This window comes from Diceros bicornis, chromosome 15 (assembly GCF_020826845.1).
Source record: "Diceros bicornis minor isolate mBicDic1 chromosome 15, mDicBic1.mat.cur, whole genome shotgun sequence".
Taxonomy (NCBI): Eukaryota; Metazoa; Chordata; class Mammalia; order Perissodactyla; family Rhinocerotidae; genus Diceros; species Diceros bicornis.
In genome coordinates, this window is record NC_080754.1 from 13,799,555 (window position 1) to 13,812,357 (window position 12,803).

At 38.3% G+C, this 12,803-nt stretch overlaps 1 long non-coding RNA gene across 2 annotated transcripts in view; it reads right to left on the minus strand.

Annotated features, from left to right (window-relative positions):
• LOC131414701 (uncharacterized) overlaps positions 1–12,803 on the minus strand; it is a 46,764-nt gene that overhangs the window by 15,157 nt on the left and 18,804 nt on the right. For both annotated transcript variants that reach the window (XR_009222223.1, XR_009222224.1), the window contains exon 2: positions 9,701–9,793. This is a non-coding gene — a long non-coding RNA (uncharacterized LOC131414701). The remainder of the gene's footprint in view (positions 1–9,700; positions 9,794–12,803) is intronic.

The window sequence follows — 12,803 nt, forward strand, 5'->3', positions numbered from 1 at the left end:
GCCATGTCTGATTCTAATAGATGCAGGATAGATAAAACCAAAGGGGCTGCTAAGGGGAATTCCAGATCATCTCCCAACATAAAGTACTTGATGCAGAACTCAACCCCTCTAGGGATAACCCTGACTACCAAGTCTTGACTTTGAGCTCTCTGCTCAACCTATCTCCCCTGATTCTTCAGTTCTAACTATCCTCTCTATCTATCCACTTCTCTGTCCTAATTTCTTGTCCTGGTGAAAAGTTCACTCATTCATTCATTTGATCATTCTTTGAACAAAAATTAATTGGTAGTCTACAGTGGGATTCAATGATCTATAATTCAAGTACAAATATGGTCTGCAGAAACCTAGGAGTTTGCTAGAAAGGCAAGTTCCTAGTCCCCACCACAGACCAGCTGAATCAGAATCCCTGGTGGGACCAGGAATCCGTGTTGTAACTACCTGTCCACATGATTCTTATGCTCCTAAAGTTTGAGAAGCACTTAGTGTTGATCTGGATTGGGCCCAATCATTTGCCTTTCTACTAAGTTTTCAGGTGATGTTGATGCTGCTGGTCCAGGGACCGCACTTTGAGAACCACTGATCTAGAAGTTCAGGTTATTATTCCTGCTAACTAACAAAAAAGCCTGGGTCCAAATCTCCCCAAATTCTTTTTTCAGCTTCAACCTCTGCTTTGTCCAAACTAAATTCAATGTTACTGTGAATGTTTCAGGCCCAACTTGCCAACTCACAGCTTTTTAAATTTGGTAGCAATTTGAGACAGCTGCTACTGTACCCTATTAGTATTATCGCTCTCATTATCTTCATTTTTGTTTCACATGCTTTATCTGAAAATCTCATGGTGTGTTGAACTGGGCACAAAGTTAGAATTAGATTCCATGAGTTTAAACTATAAATTTACCACATTACCTGTCTACTTTTGAACAACTCGTATACCATTTCTGAAACTTATTTTCTTATCTGCACAATAGAGATGAGACAGATTGGAAGAGGTTATGTATTTGAAAGAAAATAGCAAAGAGGTCTGGCATACAGTCAGTGCTCAATAAATGTTATTAAAATTTTTATATCACAGTACTCTCCTCTTTTTTAATGCCATCTGATACCAAGTATTGAGATGTTAAAATCATTAAACTTTTTAATCTTGTATATGTCTTCAGACTGCATTTAGTTTTATTTAAAAATTGATTTAACTTTATTGTCTACATTTTATTCTTCCTTCATTTTAGTGGCTTCTAGGAAGTGTAAAAATGCTAATTTTTCAAAATATCTAGTTTTAAAAATTAAAGCAGACTAGATAGAATGTTACAGTGGTAGTTCTAATGTTCAGTTTTCTATACTATTTCCTTGTCATTTGATGGCAAATAAAAGTCATAGCTACATGTACCCTAAAATTTCTCATTAGAAAAAATAGCTTCAACATTGACTAAGCCTTTCGTCCAGGAACCTGAAATCCCTTTATAGGCGGTAGCTAATTAAGTTTTCAAACACCTCCACCAGGAAAGTAAGAATTAGAATACATGGACTAGAACCACATAGCATACTTTAAGAAATAGGGGCTCATACTAGATCTATCAGAGTAAACTGAAAAGATTACAGCACAGCCCGTCCGTTCCTTTCTATCATTTTAATGACTGATGTGGAACTCCAACTTTGAAATAGGTTTTTTTTAAAAAAAAATCATATTTACATAAAAGTAACGCATGCATATGCTTACAAAAATCCAATAGGACTGAAAGAGTTATAATGAACACGAACAATTTCTTTCTCCATACCTCCCCCACCCCAAGTCCTGTATCCTAGAAACAACCTCTCTTTAACTACTAGCTTCTGTATTTATAAATAGTATGCTTATATTGCTCTTTTTGATTGACCAATGTTAGATACTATTTATGCCTTTCTATGATAAATGAAGATTTAGCTATTATAGCACAACCACCAACCACCACCCCTCCCCATTTCTTCCGCTGTAGTTATATCACTTTTAATTAAATAACCTAACAGTGTTTAGAGTATTTTGAGTTGGTATAAACGTTCACTGCCGAGTCCAGTAGTTGTACTATCAATCAGTTGTACTATGGTTACATTTCTTTTCTTCCACAGCTTTTTAGTTTTGTTCCTGGAATTCCTAATTATTTTACTTTGTTCTTGAAGTTTCTTCTTATAACCATCCTTATTTTTTTTCTGAAGACCCATCACATCAGGTATTTATCAAATGAGTCCCCCTGTCTCTCCCACCCCAAACACAGAAAGTTTCTATGTCAATGTTCTGCTCCCTTTGGGGTTTCTGCTCTCCAGACCTGCTGCATAGCTGTCCTAGGATTGCCCTTGACTACTCTCCTGGGTTGTGGCGACTATTTCCTGGAATCCATGGCTTTCTGTTTCCTAGTCTACTCCCTGTATTGCTGGAGGCAAATTTTCTGAGTCTTTGATGACTGAAATGTTATTCATCCACTCTATACCCCACATTCGTTAGATACTTTATATAGGTACAGAATTCTAGGTAGAAAATCATTTTCCATTAGAATTTTGAAGGAATTTGTTTGTTGTCTTCTAAAGACAATAAGTGACTGGCTGAATAAACTCAAAGGGAATGGATTACACATGCCACGGTCTAGTTTGGTGTCCCCATATATAAGCATCTTAAGAATTCTTGGAGAATGGAAGAAGAGTATAGATCACGTGGTAACAAGATTTTGTTGAAGGCAGAACTGGCTACATAATTTGAGGGGCCCAGCGCAAAATGAAAATGTGCGGCCCTTTGTTAATAAAGTATTAGGAATTTCAAAGCAATGACAGTAGGGCATCAAACCAAGCACCAGGGCCTTTGAAGTGACGGGTCCTGCACAGCTGCACAGTAGCACACCTGGGAAGCTGGCCCTGGTTTAAGATCTGGCTCTATAGACCATCTCCTTAATCTTCAACCCCTCACTTAACTTCACTGCAGCTTATAGTCCCATTTATGAAATAGGAACAATAAGATCTGTCCTTCCAACCATCTAGGGTTGTGGTAAGTTATATACAGTAGTCCCCTTTCATCTGTGGTTTCACTTTCTGTGGTTTCAGTTACCCACAGTCAACCACAGTCCAAAAATATTAAATGGGAAATTCCAGAAATAAACAATCCATAAGTTTTAAATTGAGCGTGGTTCTGAGTAGCATAATGAAATCTCACGCGGTTCTGCTCCATGCTGCCCAGGACGTGAATCATCCCTTTGTCCAGTGCATCCACGCTGTATCTGCCACCTGCCCGTTAGTCACTTAGCAGCCATCTGGGTTATCAGACCCACTGTCGAGGTATCGCAGTGTTTGTGTTCAAGTCACTCTTATTTTACTTAATAATGGCCCCAAGCCCAAGAGTAGTGATCCTGGCAATTTGGATATGCCAAAGAGAAGCCATAAAGTGCTTCCTTTAAATGAAAAGGTGAAAGTTCTTGACTTAATAAGAAAAAAATCATATGCTGGGGTTGCTAAAATCTACGGTAAGAACAAATCTTCTATCCATGAAACTGTGAAGAAGGAAAAAGAAATTTGTGCTAATTTTGCTATCACACATCAAATATATATGTATAGGAAAAAACTTAGTATATATAGGGTTCGGTACTATCCTCGGTTTCAAGCATGGGGGTCTTGGAATGTATCCCCCATGGATAAGGGGGGACTACTGTATAACATGGTAAAAATAATATATGTGTAAGCACTATGTAAATCAGAGGAGTGTAAAGAAGCATAAGTATATATGGAATATTTACCTGTATCATTGATAAAAAGTGTTAGGTTGGCATGTGCTTCATTGTATCCTCTTTTATGGATGGATAACTGATGTAGACATTTCATTTCATAGCTTCAAATATATTTTTTAGAGCCACTCCAACAATAGAGTTTTATACAAGAGAAGCTACAACTCGATGATCATGTCATAACATGAATCTCTAAAATAATGAACTTTTTTTTTCTGATGAGGAAGATTGTCCCTGAGCTAACATCTGTGCCAGTCTTCCTCTCTTTTGTATGTGGGTTGCCACCACAGCATGGCTTGATGAGTGGCACATAGGTCAGCACCCAGGATCTGAACCCACGAACCCCAGGCTGCCGAAGCGGAACATGCGAACTTAACCACTACGCCGCTGGGCTGGCCCCAAGACGACTTTTTAACTGAAGTTTTCTACTAATTTCACCTTTCAAATAGAATTTGAGTCAACGCTTAAGTCAGCCTTAAGTTGTGAAACACAGGTGGTAACTGAGAGTGTGATTTTCTATTACTCTGCCCTGTGTTTCATCTGGTGACGCTATTAAAATGATAAGCCTTGGGGCCGGCCCAGTGGCCTAGTGGTTAAGTTCACACACTCTACTTTGGCAGTCTGGGGTTTGCGGGTTCAGATCCCGGGCATAGACCTATGCACCACTTATCAAGCCATGCTGTGGCCAGCATCCCATATATAAAGTAGAGGAAGATGGTCATGGATGTTAGCCCAGGGCCAATCTTCCTCAGCAAAAAGAGAAGGACTGGCAACAGATGTTAGCTCAGGGCTAATCTTCATTGCCAAAAAAAATGATAAGCTTTTACCCAATCTCAAGCTATAATCATTGGTAAGTATGCAGATGCTCTGTTTTGGTGTTTGAATCCTGGATTAGTCTCTAATCAGCTTTGTGACATCAAGTAAATTATGCAATTTTTGAAGCCTCATAGGGTTGTTGTGGGGATTAGCTAAAGTATGTAAGATTTCGCACCCATAATAGATGCTCAGCAAATGGTTACCACTAATGTTATTATCTTATAAAGAAGAATAGGAATAATAATTTTATTTTTCAAATAACCAAGCATACCAATTTTTGTACAAGAAGATTATTTCAAAAATAGCCTAATTCAAACAAGCCATTGTATTGTTTCATGAACAGAAATGAGTATACAGCTTCTTGCTGGATGAGCTCTGAGCCTTTAGCCCAGGGATCCACAACCACTGCCTGTTTTTGTACAGCTTTTGAGCTCAGAATGATTTTATACTTTCATTTTTCTTTATTGAGCTATTCTTGACATACAACATTGTGTAAGTTTAAGGTATACAACATAGTCATTTGAGACATTTGTACTACAATATGATTGCCACTGAAGCATTAGTTATCATCTCTATCGTGTCACGTTATCATCTCTTCTAGTGTCGGGAACAAGTAAGATCTAGTCTCTTAGCAAGTAGTTTTGTTGTCTATAACACACTTTACACAGTTGGAAAATAAAATAAAATTTTGTGACACCTGAAAATTATATAAAATTTAAATTTCAGTGTCCATAGTTTTATCAAAAACACAGACACACTTATTCATTTACATATTGTCTGTGGCTGCTTTTGCACTACAAAAGCAGTTGAGTTTGGGACAGAAAGCTTATGGCCTGCAAAGCCTAAAATATTTACTCTCTGGATTTTAAAAGTTTGCCAACCCCTGTTAGACTATCACTCCTGACTTCTCACTGCATAGACACAGCCCAACAAGACCATCCTAGCACCCTCACGTTGTTGACCCTCTATCTGGAAATAGATCACCCTGCAGCACCCAGCATTCCACCAGTCAAACCATCCTGACGCCCCAGCTCCTGATATCTCACCATCTCCTGATATCTGCTGCTGCTCTGGTGGCTCTGACCTCAGCTTCCTGTCTCAACCACAGCTCACACATACCTCTGACATGACATCTGCTCTTGCTAATCAGAGAAAAGACCAGCAGATCCCATTCGGATGCAAAACCCCACCCCAGCAGCTAATCCAGTAAGAATCTTCATGTGTTGTCTGGATGCAATTTTGGAAAATTTGGTGCATATCTTCACTGTGTATATTTTCATGCTTATCCACTATGGATATTAAATATCTGCTATGTACCTAGCACTCTGTGGAAGAGGGAAGGGACTAGAAGATGGAGAGAAAGGGACAAAAGAAGATAGTGAGATACAACAATTGAGAAAATGAACCAGTTTAGTGATAGACTATAAGGCGCAGAATGACAGACTGAATTAATGAATAAATAAATAAGGGATTAATGGGAGTTACTGAGAAAGAATTTGCTGAGAAGATAGGAACTGAGCTAGCTAGGCCTTAAAGGATGAACTAGTTCAGTGACAGACTATAAGGCAGAATGACTGACTGACTGATTGACTGACTGACTGAATAAATAAATAATTCAAGAAATAAATGAGGGATTAATGAGAGAGATTGAGAAAGACTTCCCTGAGAAGATAGGTTCTAAGCTAGTGAGGCCGTAAATGATGGTGTGGATTTGGAGAGTGCACATTAGTGGAGGGTAAGAAAAATAAAAGGGTAGGTGAAGTAAGTTCTGCATCTGAACACCCCATAATAGGGGTCACGAACTGTGGAGCTGCCTCCCTCCCCAGTCTCCTACCTTCCGTCACCACTGTCCTGCCACCTACTCCCCATAGCAATAAACTGCAAAAAGGCCCCTCCACTGAGTGGACTAGAAAATGGCGACTCTCTGGCTGGACCAGTTGGGTAAAAGTGCTCCCTCCTCCAGCGAGGCAGGCAGGCCTGCACTAGGCCACAAACTTAGGGGGACAGGGATGGCTTTCAGTCACCATTTGCACCCCTAAAGCCAAACACCCTCACACACAACACAATCCGACCAACAATACATTGCAGATCTGAGACAGGTGGATCCCCAGCTGCATCTTATGTTTAGACATATTTTGTTGGAATCTTCCAGTGTGTTAAAACAACTTAAATTAATGTTTGACAATATGCTCTGTTGGTGAGGCTGTAGCTAAACAGGTACTCTTATAGGTTGTTGGCAGGAAAGCAAAAATTGTACAATCCCTACAGAGAGGAATTTGCCAAATTCTAGTACAATCACTTATGCATTTAGCCTTTGACACAGCAATTTCAATTCCAGGCATCTGCTGTAAAGATATCCTGGCAAAAATACAAAATGACTTATGCCCAAGGCTATCCTTTGAGGCATTATTTAGAATAGCAGTAAATTGGAAACAACCAAAACATCTATTAATAGTAGACCAGCTGAATAAACCAGGATTGGCAAAGATTTCCTATAAAAGGCCAACAGTAAATACTTTAGGCTTTGTGGACGTATGGTCTCTATCTCAATACTCAACTCTACCATCGTAGCACAAAAGCAGCCACAAACAATAAACGAACGAGTGTGGCTAGCTCTGTTTCAATAAAACTTTATTTGTGGACACTGAAGTTTGACTTGTATATAACTTTCGCATCACAAAATATTATTCTTCTCTTGATTTTGTTTTCAGCCATTTAAAAACAAAATTCATTCTTAGCTTGAAGTTCATACAAAACCAGCTGGCAGGCTAGACTGGGCCCTCTGACTGTAGTGTTCAGTCCCTGGAGTAGACTATGGTACATCCCCACAATGGAATCCTAGATAGTTGCATAAAGAAATGTAGAAGATATCTATATACTGATATGGATCCAGAACATGGTAAGTGAAAAAAACAAGGGGTAGAATAGTGTTTATAGTATGCTTTTGCTTCTGTAAGAAATTGAAGGAAATATGTGTATATATGTATAATGCTTATATTTTCAAAAAGAAATAATAGAAGCATAAACCAAAAGCTAATGAAAGCAGTTACTTATAAGGGGCGGGATGAAACAGGGTGTAATGAACAGGAATAGAACCAAGATTTCTGTCAATGTAGTTTGTAATATTGTTTTGACTTTAGAATATAGTTTTGACATAATTGATAAGCAAAATGAAGTCACAAAGGAAAAAATTGATTTAGTTGTCAATATTTAAAAATCGGGATATTTTTACAAAGAAATTTAAATTTTCTTTTTCTTGAAATATTCAGACATCTGGCTGGCATCACTGACTTTACTTTCCCACATGCAGCCATCTGAGGAAACAAAGTTTTAGCAACTTTCTTTTGGTAAGAATTATATTTTCTGGTTTGCTACAGGATCCACCCAGTTGACTTCACTTTCCCTTGCCTGCTTGGCTGTGGAGGCATTTAAGTTTGCAACTTCTGCCCTGAAATAAGCCAATGAATTAAATTTGTTACTTAGTATGACAGTAACAGGAAACTATTCAGTATTTTGAGCACAAGTATACAATGATAAAAGTAGTATCTCAGGGAGATTAACCTGCCAGTGTTACGTGTAATAATTTGGAGTGGGGAAGAGCCTGGTTCCAGAGAGACTAATCCAGATTTGGTTATGCTGTCATAGGCATGAGATAAATTGACTTGGGTGGATGATGGTTGCAGGATGGAGAGAAAGTGAAGAAAAAGACACCAAGATAGAGAAAGAAAGAGAATGAGGAATTACATTAGAGCTGGAAAGGAACTGCGAGATCATCTAATCTCAAGCCCCTATTTTATAGGAAACTAAAGCCCAGAGTGGTAAAAGACTGGATTTGAAATTTAACATCTGGTTAATATCAGGTTAAGATCACCATCTAAGTTTTCCAAGTCTTAATATAATGTAATTGTCACTAAATTTTATTATTTTGAGATTGCAATAGACAGTAAAAGACAAAGCTAGTTAAAGCACTTTATAACACATAATCACATCAGCACTAATTGTACCCTGGTGCCCCCAGCAGATAAAGCAGGAGCCATTCTGCCTGGTGGCAAAATAGTACCACTGACAGAACTAGATACTCGGACAGAGAATTTTTCTTGGGGCAAAAGATAATAAATTTGAGTTTTAAACATGGTGGGTAGTGAAACATGTAATTGGTGATTCTAGTAGGCAGTTGAAGATCTTTGCAAGTAAGCAACTCTATGTAAGATATTTCTGTTTATTGCTATTATAAATTGATATCAATTTATTCAGGCACTGGATCTGTTATAATAAAAAGAGTTGTCATTATACATTTGTCAAAATGCATAGATTATACAACACAAAGAGTGAATCCTAACATAAACTGTGAACTTTAATCAATAATAATGTATCAATGTTGGCTCAGCAAATGTACCACACTAATGCAATATGTTAATAATAGGGGGAAGTGGGGAGGATGGAACATATGGGAACTCTGTATTTTCTGCTCAATTTTTCTACAAACATAAAACTGCTCAAAACAATAAAGTTTCAATTATTTTTTAAATTATATTGGCGAAAAGATCCACTAGTAACCTATTGTGAGGCTACAAAATCAAAATTGCCAAATTGCTCCCTCAGTGGAGCTCCACTGGAAAATATATTCTTAGAAAATGCAGAAATGACTAAATGCCAACCCAGATTTAGAGTGAATATTACTGTTTTCTTCTGAAAAAAAATTGTGAGAATGTTTTAAAAATCAATTTAAAAATCAGTAAAGAAATGAAAAAAAATTTCAGTTTTAAAAAGGGAATTGCTTGAAACTGATACACAGTTTTCCACCGTGTTTCCTACTGAAATTTGATCTGTTGGTCGTTGGCATTATCGGTGAGATTGGTCTTTTGTAATTGACAGAGGTTTTGTACCATAATGTGGATTCAACACACACTCACTGATTCTATGGCAAATGGCTGGAGACTATACATACAAGACTGCCAAATGAACCACATCATCACCAACCCAGATGTTTCAATCTCCTAGGAAATGAATACTGATCTCTAAAGCTATACTGATTATATAGTGGTCCTTGGGTCATTATCTTCAGAGTAATTAAATCAACCCAGGGTTGTTCATATAATAATGTAATGACATTTTCATGATGTTAAAACAGGAAAAGAGTGACTTACTTGTCCTTCATGTTTGCTCTGCAAGGACATTCTAAAAGTTCTTTTTCTCCTCCTCCTCCTTCTTCTTTATTATTATGTTTTTGAAATAAGTTACTGCATAACAAAAAGAAAATGAATGAGAACATATGTAGACACTGGCTTTGTTATGTCACAGATTTAGAATATTGCAGTGTTAGCACTTCAAGGCATTGACTTAATTATTCTATTCCAATGGGTCTCAACTGGGAAGCTTGCACCCACCCACTCCGCTAAGAGCTGTTAGTGTAATCTAAACTTAGTTTCTTCATTTTAAGATGAAGACATTGGTTGATTTGCCCAAGCTCTTTAGTGATAGGTTCTGGACTTGAATCCATTTCTCCTGTCCTATACAGCATCCTTCCTTTCACATCATGTTACCTTAGGTCAGTTGATTTGGTTCTGCGTATCCTTGGCCTATATCAACAAAAAGCAAGTATGTTAAACGGGATGATCTCCACAGTCCCTTCCAGCTCTGCGATTCTACCAGTTAGTGAACTGCACGTGGGTGGGTGGGAGTGGGTGAGGGGGAAGACATAGTAGGATTTGGTTTTGATTTTTTTCTCCCCCTTTCTCTTAACTCTGAAACAAACAAGGAAATAAAATATATTTGATCCAGCATGCCTATGGAAATTAGACTAGCTGGTCCAAAAAGGGACTTCTAGAGTCACTCTGCATGTCACTGCAGGCACCAGGAGGTTCTCATGTGGTCTCGTCTTTTGCAGGTAGACTAGCCTATCACTTCACCTTCCACCCAACTATTCCTTCAGGAGTAGGGTTTTAGTTAACAAAATACACACACTGGCATAAATGCAGAGCATTCAGGCTGTAAATAGCTGTTAGAGTCATCATTCCTACTTCATGTGAGTGTAGTTTTATATAATTCCCTTTGTACATATTAAATACCTTCTGTATGGCTGTCTTACCTCTCACAATTGGGATGATAAGATCTCATCCTCCTTTCTGCCTGGCAGAAAGGTCTGGGAGGGGCTTTAAGAAGCCTGGTAAATTATTCTATCTTTTACACTTCCTCAACTCCATGGCTTATATTCTCCATCATACAAGGAAGACTGCTTTTCAAGATACTCTCCAATTTTGAGAAAAACAAACTGCCAGGAGCTGAGTTGCTGTCCTGTAGCCAACAGGCAATTCCTGGCTGCTGGCTCTAATGTCTCTGTGTCCCTCTTTGAATTGTGAAGATTAGTGACACAGTAGGTCACTGTGGGCTGTTTTGCCTTGTGAGAAGGCCTTTGGGTACACGTTCTTTCCTCTTTATCCCCCGAGCCAAAGACTACATACAGCAGGTATTCTTGAGAACAAAGGTATGCTTCAAACACCAAGTATTATAATCTTTGTATAGTGTAATAGGAAATCCAGTATCCTAGGGAAAAAATAGAATTGGAGGCACAATCCTTGAATATCTAGAAACCAGTGTTTAAACAGAATCCCACTAATGATTAACACATCTGAGATTGTTTATTTTACAGACCCAGGAGAGAAACTTAGAGTTATGGTTTACACAATCAGAAATCACATTTGCAAAAATATTGCTAATTCTCCTTACTCCACAGTGTTCAATATACACACGCACATGCACATATACTGTGAGAGAAAAAAACTCAAGAAAATATTGCTTCCGATGCACTTATTTTTTCTATTTCCAGATAATAAGTGCAGCTACCAGGACAGGCTACTTGGGAGCTTCACCAGCATCAGTCAGTTTCATAGCTGGCAGCATCGCCTTCCTTGGGGGAGCACTTTGTATGACGTAGAATGTGCCCCGTTCTCACCAGGGCAAACAAACGGAGCTGATGGAGAGGGTGAGAGCAAGCCTACTGTTCCTCGTGAGGGGCAGGGAGGGGGAGGGCTAGTCAGCACTCACTCTTCCACTTGCTTCCCAGATGCCTCTGACGCTCCTGCCTCATTCATCTTTTCCTTTAAACTTGGACTGTTTGCACAGATAGGCAAAGAGGTGCTTCTCACCTTGCCACAAATGCTGGACAATTAAACTGGATTTTCAAGAACTGCCTGACACCATGTCAGCTGGACCAGATTTTCAGGTTTAGGATCTGAAACTTGAAAATAAAGGGAAACCTCAATGCAAGAATGCCTTTTAAATTGCTCTTTTTCTCTTCTTTCCCCTTTTTTCTACCTCCCAATTTATGGAAGGGGGAATTATGTAAATAAATATGGAATATATTCATTAAAAGCATTATCTGTTCTTTGCTTTTATTCATTTGTTCATTTGACAGGTATTCTTTGAATGCATCTGTGTAGTGGCTAAGTGCTGGGTATGTGTGCAGTAGTCAACAAAATAGACAGGGTCTTAATGAAGCTTCCACTCTATGAGTTAGATGTCAAATCAAATATGTATTTACTCTGTGAAGAAGTAACCAGGGGCACCTAATTTAGACTGGAGGGTCAGAGAAGGCTTCTCTGAGGGAGTAACGCATAAGAAACATCGGAAAAATATTTGATGATGATTCTAGGTATTCTGGACAAATTATTCTCCTAAGTCTTCTGATACAAAAATCTCTGAGCATATCTACAAAATAAATGTAATGGAAAAATGTGAACATTTATTTGTAAGTGAGGTCTATTCATTTTTCTAGAATTGAAACTAGTTTCATCCAGCAAACTTGCCTTTTCTAGTTCTATGAGAGAAAAGCCCAGATAAAAATACTTCATATTTGATGTCAGTGGGGCTTACTAAACAAAGTGATAGACAAAAGCAGTGGACCAGATGCACTTTCCTTTAGATGTGTTAGGATTTAAAACCTCAATATGAATAAGAGAGGGAGTCTGCTTAATATTATACATATACTCAAACCCTTTTCTGACTACACCTTTGTTGTTATTGCAAGCAATGCAGAGAGGAGAAAGAACATACAAACGTGAAGGAGAAATTTTTCTAGACACTGTTTTGGTTAAACTTTACAACGTTGTTATAAATCCACGCAATACCGTCTACCTCAAAGTAGGCCCACATTTGACCAACCCCCAAGGAAATTACTGAGTTGACAAGATACCACATTTATAACTTGCTTTCTCATTTGTAAAATGCTTAATTAACGTCCCACCTGATTCT